The sequence below is a fragment of the Scylla paramamosain genome, unplaced genomic scaffold (assembly GCF_035594125.1).
Source record: "Scylla paramamosain isolate STU-SP2022 unplaced genomic scaffold, ASM3559412v1 Contig78, whole genome shotgun sequence".
Taxonomy (NCBI): domain Eukaryota; kingdom Metazoa; phylum Arthropoda; class Malacostraca; order Decapoda; family Portunidae; genus Scylla; species Scylla paramamosain.
In genome coordinates, this window is record NW_026973743.1 from 165,001 (window position 1) to 174,055 (window position 9,055).

Below are 9,055 nucleotides of genomic sequence, written 5' to 3' on the forward strand. Positions count from 1 at the left end.
CGAAAGAAGAAGAGGAGGAGGAAGAGGAGGAGGTGGTGGTGGTGGTAGTGGTGGTGAAAGGGTTTGTCTTCAAGGCCGTGTGTCGACATGGCTAGGTAGAGAGAGAGAGAGAGAGAGAGAGAGAAGAAGAAGACTTTCATTATTTCCTCTCTCCTTTCTTGTATTCAATTATATTCATCCAATGTGTGAGAAAGGGGGTCCAGGGGGGGCTGTGCCTCCCCTGGAACCCCTAAGGTTACTAACCTAACCTAACTTATATCCTTGGGATGATTGTGGACTTAGTTTCTGAGGCAGGCGCGCTATTAATTTAATTACTATGGCCTTACAAAAGCCTTCCCCACATTGAAAACTAATCTGAACAGACATGTTCTATAGTAAGTACTCTATCACGTTGCAATGTGTTTTTAATGAATAGAGAGGAGGTCCAACCCTGCAGTTTTACCGAACAGATTAAGGGGGCGACAGGGGTGGTACCTCCCTGGGCACATAGTACATTCTGTGGCTTTGAAATCATAGTAAGTGTTTGTTGGGGGAATATGGACCTAAACCTCTTCTGAAGTAACCTTAGCCTTTTCTGAAGTTAATACTTACATGTCTAATAAGGTAGAATTAAGGTTGTAGCATATCTTGCAATATATATCAACTTACAGAAATCTTGTTTAAGCAAAAAAAAGGTAAAAGGTTAATGAACTGATGCATCCCCATGCTACACACTCCTCGTCTGAGTTGTCGAGGAGTCATTGCTGGCTGGCTGCGAGAGGTGTGTGGGGCAGGGCAGGGTTAGCCATTACAGGAATCACAATACTTTAAAGTTATTTGAAGGGTCTTGCTAACCTAGCCTAACCCTGACGTAACCTAAACTAACCTAACCCCTAACCCTAACTTTGCCTTTTTTTTTTTTTTGCCTTTTTTTTTTTTTTTTTTTTTTTTTTTTTTTTCATAATTAAGTAATAACTTCAAAATAACTATAAGTATTCTGATTCCCTTAATGGCTAACCTCACCCTGCCCTGCACAGCTCCAGCAGCCAGCCAACAGTGACCCTCAAGCACTTGGAAGGGGAGGGTGTAGCATGGGAATGCATCAGTTTCATTAACCTTGTTTTTTTTTTTTTTTTTTTTTTTTTTTTTTTTTTTAACAAGTTTCCAGAAGTTGATATATATTGCATGATATTCTACCAAACCTTAATTCTATCTGACATGTACGTATTAACCCTAGAAGAGGTTTTTTTTTTTTTTTTTTTTAAGGTTATCTCCCATATTATCCTTTTCTTTCCCTCAGGCTTTATTTTTAGTTAATTGCTTTGAAAGAGATATCATAGAAACTTTGTTAATATATCTACATTTTATATCTATAGAATTTTAGGTTTTTCATTTATGTCCGGCAATACAATTTTTTTCACCGTTAATTTTCTCCACTCCTTTTCCTGTTTTCTTTTTACATTTTTAAGGTAGGGGAGTGCAGGCCAAAATAAACCAAAGTTGGGAAGCCTGAAAAGTTTAAGGAGTAAAACACTGCTTTTGCGCAGAAATCCTTAAAAATAGTCAACAAACAGAGAATATCCCATCCCCCCCATATTCCCCACTACACTATTCTAACTGTGAGATTACTAACCTTGCTAATTGGGAGGCTCCATCACCCAGATCTCCCATTATGCTATTCTTACCAGTAAATTGGCAGTTTAACACCACAAATCCTATCTTTTTTCTGTCCCTAACAAGCTTGGAGACATGGTGGGAAAATGGAGTTTTAGGGTGGGAAGAAGCTAAATTATGCCAAATTTTGACATTCGTTGGAAAGTCTAAGGATGAGGTGCCATATATTGAAAACTGGGGAACTTTCTTAGGCTTAACCTAACTTTACCCAATGGCTAACTGAAAGGCGAGTCCTGTCCCCCCTTTAAAGACACTTCTAATCCAGCTTAACCAGTGCATCTTTCTCCAGTGGATGTCCCCATTAAGAACACTAACTTAACTTAACCAGGGGGCTTTGTATGTAGATGAGAATTTCTCAGATGATGTTTTGGTGTATAATCTCTACAACAACATCTCTTTATCTTTTCTATGGTCTGTCTCTTTGTGTGTGTGTGTGTGTGTGTGTGTGTGTGTGTGTGTGTGTGTGTGTACTTTTTAGAGAGATGACCTTCTAGTTGTTCTCTTATGGTATTTTCTTCTTTTCTGTCTCTTTCTGTACAATATGTCCTTTATTTCCTCAGCATCCTGAATGGTATTCTTGGTAATATCTGTTTTATTTTCTCTCTCTACCTCTCCCTTCCACAGCACTCATCCAGGTGGGAGGTAGAACCAGTGGGACGATGGCTTGGCCACATATATGAGGCACGGCGTCTGCGGGGCCACCTCACCTCCTCAGTTGGGGAAAGTGAAGAGGAGAGTGAGGAGGAGGAGGCTCAGGAGGTGGAGGTGGAGGATGACATACTAACTTATCTTCGCTCTCTCAACCCAGCAGACTGGAAGGTGAGAACTCAGCCAGCATGGTCCAGTCATAGCAACATAAGAATGGAGTAAGACTGCAAAAGATTGGCTGGCCTACACTGGATAACTCCTGTACTAACCATGAAAATCTGTTATCCTCCTCTCTTCCCCCATGCAGTCAGCCTTCCTATTGCCATCTGGCCTCTATATGCATATGCCTAGTCATCTAACCTCATGATATCACTTATGGTGTAGGTGCTGACCACATGAATGCTAAGCCTGTTCTATTTGTCCACTACTCTGTGAACTAGTTCTTACTAAGCTCTTTTCAAAACCTAAACTTATCTAGCATATATAGTTCTGTCTTGATTGTTCACTATGAGAGCATCACTTACCTCTGTCATTTATTTGATTAGTATCTTTCTTTTATATATTGATACATTTCTACAACATTGCCTTTCAGGACCAGTGACCATTATGCAGTGTAATACTGGGACTCCGAAAGCACAGGTACAAGGCCTCTGATGATGACTATCAAAAGAGCTGTGTAAGTCCTGGTGGCATCTGGAGCTAGAGTGCATAGTGTACTGAGTACCAAGTTTTAGTGCACCTGCTGTTTGAAGGTATTTTTATAGTGCCAGTTTTCAGTTGCAGTGTCAGCCCTCCTTTTAGTCTTGGTATTTTTATTTTATTTTGTATATTTTCAATAACTACATTTTATTTGTGCCTTGCTATGGATGTATGTGGTTGGCATTCTGTTGGTACTTCAAAGCCCTTGGGGTGTAGTATGGTGGTTTTCTGAGACTATGACTATGGCCACACTGGCAATGGTTGTGAGCAAGCAGGTGAGTGTGATAAAGTTTTTGGTGAGAAAAGTGGGAGCATTGTACCTCAAATAAGTGTGGCCACACTGACAGTGAGTAGGGCGAAGCAGCTGTGGGCGAGCTGTGTCTTCCTTGTGGCCCACAGCGAGGAGCATTGCCAAGGTCAGTTGACTTTTGTCAATCATCTGGCACAGTGGCACAGTTTGTTGCCTGCTATTGACATTGCATGGCTAATTATTGAAGTTTTGCTCACACCAATCATTTGGGATACATTTGCTAAAGTAGAATCCCCAAAGGGAATGCCATCATGTTGTTTGTAGTAATTACTATTAATTATGAAACCATGCCCATAACTGTTAGCTTTTTAACAAGCTCTTGAATTGAATAGCTAGAGTGTGTGCATACAGAAGAGCAGAGAGAATGTGTCTGAAGAATAGTTGGCGCCCCTATGGCTACAGTGAGTGTGAATGATATTTGTAAGAGTGTGTGGTGGTTTGTCTGGGCCACCCCATGTGGGATTGGCAACCTGATATATAGATAGATAGATTTATTTTTTAGATAGACATTATATTTTCTGATCAGCTGGTTTTATGCTAAGATATCTGTAAGTCTAATATAATAATTAGCATTCCCTTTGGTACGTGCTTAAAACAGGATGACCCAACACTTGCAAGGAAACAGAGTGCAGCATTAGTGTGCACTTCCGTCTCATTGTGTTACTCCTCACAGACCGCACGATGGTTCTGGTGGCACTACCCAGACAAGCGGCGAGCAGCTGGCGGTGGAGGTGAGGTGAGGATGACGATGACTACTTCACCTGCATCACCAAAGCCTATGAGATTCTCGGGGACCCCATCAAGCGACGCTCCTGGGACTCCGTGACCCAGAGTTTGATGACGAGGTGTCCGGCTGTCAGTGCACACAATAAGGCAAACTTCTTCCAGGTAAGCGCTGATCCCCACTAAGAAGAAAATTTATTCCACAAAAGAATTCAAAGGTCTTTTAACTCCATGTCATACTGTAATGTCAAATATATGTGCACACAAAGCAAGCGCTAACTCCTATTAGGAAGAAAATGACTCAACAAAGAATTGAAAGTTCAGTATTCATTGCTATTTGGTACATCTTTTCTTTACCACTAACCACTCTGGGACAATTCTCTCACATATCTACAGCCTTGATTGTTCTCCAAACATTACTTACTGGCTGTCAGAAATTGCATTAAAATCTATTCCTTTATCACCGCTTTTTCTTTGTTCAGGTGGTTATAAAGATTGTATACTGGGATTCCACTTGTAGTGGTGTGGATGATTACATATCACTGAAGGGATTAACTCCATCTCTGGATGATTGTAATGTCAGGTCTGATATATTAGATTATATAACTCTCTCTCTCTCTCTCTCTCTCTCTCTCTCTCTCTCTCTCTCTCTCTCTCTCTCTCTCTCTCTCTCTCTCTCTCTCTCTCTCTCTCTCTCTCTCTCTCTCTCTCTCTCTCTCTCTCTCTCTCTCTCTCTCTCTCTCTCTCTCTCTCTCTCTCCATCTTCTTCAGTCTCCACCACATCTTTGTAAGGCACAGTGTTGCATTGCAGATTTTCACAGGGGTGTTTGCTAGTGTAATGCTCGTTGGTCCACCCACAAGCACGTTCCTGGCTTGGGCAAACCTGATGACACCAAACAAAAGGTCAGTCCAGATTAGCAGATTAACAACTGGAGAGAGTGATTGGCCTGTACAGTCACATCAATCTCCCTTGTACTAGTTTTAGAAGTGAGATTAATAGTAGCAGAAATGCAAGTAGATATTTGGTGACAGTTTACTTTTTATAGTTACCATCATCATATGCTATGTTGATGGAAAGATAGACCAGTAATTTTGAAAGTTTGTTTAAAATATCATACACTATAATTTTCCTCAGCATAGAGGGTCCAGTAACTTACACATAAAACATCATTTCAAGATTTCTTTATGAATAGTGTTTATTTTGTATTGTTAACCGACTTAATTTTCATCACTGTGCAGGTTGATCGCTTTTATGGATTCTGGTACGACTTTGATTCCTGGCGAGAGTTTTCATATCTGGATGAGGAGGAAAAGGAGAAGGGACAGGAGTGAGTCTTCACTATTTGTATGTCTGGTCTTTTTAGAGTTATGTGTATGTCACCTGTGCCTTGCTTTTATCTTCCAAAAGGCAAGTTAAAAATGGTGAAATTTTGTATCTTGAAACATTAACATTGAATAAAATTTTAATTGAATAATTGGAAATAATTGCCCAGATAACTGTAAGCCTAGATTGACATTGGAAAAAATAACAAGAAAATATAATATGGCTACGTGACAGAATGACCCAGACTTATGGCAAGGAAAACTGGCACTGCAGCATTGTTCTGATTGCTTTAACTGGTCATTTTAGTTTCTTTGAATATTTTGTAACAGTGCAATGTGACTGCAATGTTGTGGTCGCCTTCCTTCTTCTTTAAATCAAGCGTCAATCTTGCCAGCCGGGAGGAGCGTCGATGGATAGAGAAGCAGAACAAGGTAGAGCGGCAGCGAGGCGTCGGAAGCGAGGAGATGGGTCGATTGCGACCCAGGCTAGTTTGACAATGCATATGCCTGTGACCCAAGGATAGCCACAGTATGTTTCGTTACTTATTACTGATTTCGTGTATTTTCGTTGTATCCCAATAAAAGTTGAAATTTTGTGCATTATCCACAAGAGATATTTATCACAAGGAGTACTTTTTTCTGTTGTTACATAATACTTCAAATTTCATTTTGATGGAAAGGTTTATGATGATTTAGATTGCAAAGAAGCTGTTCTTGTTTTACTTCCTGACTCCTTATGTGGAAAAATTAATTGACTCAACGCTTTTGCTGTCTACTTCTGTAGCTAAAGAATGGGTAAGTTTATAGAAAAAGAGGGAAAGAGATGAAGAATTATATATATATATATATATATATATATATATATATATATATATATATATATATATATATATATATATATATATATATATATATATAATTTTTTTAAGATTTATAAGAAGAAGACATAGGAAAGAAGACTGGCTCAGAAAAAGGCAAATCAGCAGAGGCAATCAGGCAAAAACATATTGAAGAGGAGAGGGTGAGTGCACATTGTGATCTCCAGTATTAGCACCAGGCCAATCTCTAACTACTCTCGGACACATATATGCATTGATTTCTACAACAGACCAAGGCTTCACATTTTTCTCATTGATTTGTATTTTTCTGGTGTCTTATGCTCGGAAATGCCATATATTTTGAAATACCATGCTATGTTGTCTTTTTTTTAATGATATGTTGCATTGCTAATGTGTAAATTTGGTGTTTTCAGGTAAGGCAGGAAGCTGAGGAAGCAGAGAGAAAGAAAAGAGAAGCAGAGGAGGTCAGTAAAGAGCAAAACAGGAGGCAGAAAAGAAGGAAAGAGAGGTGCTGAAGAAGCATTCAAAAAGAGGTTAGGAAGGTGAGGAGGAGGGTAGAATCTGCTTGACATGTAAGAACTTACCACACACTTGTCTCTGTGATCGCTTAAACTGCTGTGATTACTATCAAAAAATTCTCCTGACAAATATATTGAATTTTCGTGGTGCACTTTCTTCTTAGTGTGTTCTAACTGACTGTCTTCAGCCTCTATTTTCATCACTGACCAGTAATGTTGAGTCTCTTGCTACCTCCTACTGCTATTTTCATGCCAACTGCTCTTCTTCTGATCTTGCTAACTGCATGCCTCACTGCACAAGTCTTTCTCTTTTTCTTTCTTTCATCTCTATTCTGTCTACTCCTCTTTTAATGCAAGAGTTAACCGACTTAACTCTCAATCACTGTTCATCCCTATCTCTGGTAAACTCTGGAACTCCCTGTCTGCTTCTGTATTTCCACCTTCCTATGACTTTGAACTCTTTTCAAGAGCGAGGTTTCAAGGCACTTACCCTGTTTGTTTGACTAACACTTGACTGTGTTCAGGAGCCAGCACCTCAGTGGGCCTCTTCACTCTTTCTATGTTTTTTTTTTTTTTTTTTCAGTCTTTGTTGTCCTTGGCCAGTGATCCTCCATATATATATAAAAAAAAAATAAATAATAATAATAATAATGATGATGATAATAATAATAATAATAATAATAATAATAATAATAATAATAATAATAATAATAATAATGATCCCTGGCTATGGCAAGCAGGCCCACTACATTGTTCCTGATTCCTTTAACTTCCTTTTAGTTTCTTTGAATATTTTGTCACCTGCCAAGTTCTCATGACTTGCCTGGTCGCCTTCTACCCTTCTTTAAGTATCATTCATTTTAGGAGCGTCTGGATAGAGAAGCTAAAAAAGGTAAAAAAGAAAAAGAAAAAAAATGAAACTCTACCCACTTTCATCTTCTGTAACATTTCACATTAAAATATTCTCATTATTATTACTTTCAGATTTATTTTCGTTGTATCCTTTGAAATTTTGATGCATTATCCCAAGAGATTTTATACAAGGAGTTCTGTTGTTCATAATACTTCAAATTTAATTTTGATAGAAATGATAATTTAGATTGCAAAAAGCTGTTCTTGTTTTACTTTAATTTGAAAATTAATTGCCTGCTTTTTGTCTATTGCATAAAGAATGGGTAAGTTTATAGAAAAAGAACAGTGATGAAGAACATCTCTGTATCTGTATATATTTACACCTCTATATATATATATATATACATATATATATATATTTCTATATTATATATATATATATATATATATATATATATATATATATATATATATATATATATATATATATAACATTTTTTATGCAAGATCTTTGTCAAGGGCAAGACAAGGAAAGAAAGTCCACTGAGATGCTAGTCCCAAAAGGAAAGCAGAGGAATCAGGCAAAAACAAGAAGAAGAGAGAGGAGAGAGGATTGGAGCAGGCAGGAGTTCCAGAGTTTACTAGAAAAAAATAGCAGTAAAAAGATAGCAAGATATGCAACATTGCAGCAATAACCAAGGCTGAAAATCATTAGTATAGTATCCTCTATTCCCAGATGCTGCGGACTCTCTGTAAGGACAACAGTTACTTTGCATCAGAGGAGGGGAGCGAGTGCAGACCATGACAGATGTGGAGCTGCTGTGTGGTAAGGCAGGAAGCTGAGGAAGCAGAGAGAAAGAAAAGAGAAGCAGAGGAGGCAGAGCAAAGAGCAAAACAGGAGGTAGAAAAGAAGTAGAGAGAGGTGCTGAAGAAAGCATTCAAAGAGAGGAAGGTGAGGAGGAGGGTAGAATTAGTTGACATGTAAGAACTTACCACACACTTGTCTTTGAGTAACTGCTGTGATATAACATAAAAAAAACAAATATATTGAATTTTTGTCATTCTTAAATCAAAAATTTCCTAAGCCTTGAACCCAAAAGCTGCTCCAACAGACATATGGGTATCTGCATCACTTTTGAAATGAACTATGTTAGGTCTATTTAAGTCATGTTACATTACCTTATCTTTATCTCTATTCTGTCTACCTCTTTAAAGCAAGCTAATCTAAATTAGAACAATCCACCCCAAATGATCTGGATATTCTGTATGACCTGTTTTCCCTAGGATAGTCAAACCTTTCAGACTATTTCTCCACTGATAGTTATGATTAGTACAAGGAGTCCTTGGTGTATGACAGTCTTGACTTTTGTCCTTCATATGTTTCTTTTACAGGCACAATAGTTATGTGTTTATGTCCTAGACTATGACTTTACAGTACAACAGTATTAGTATTAGTGATTGACATACTGCAGGTAGCTTAATAATACCTA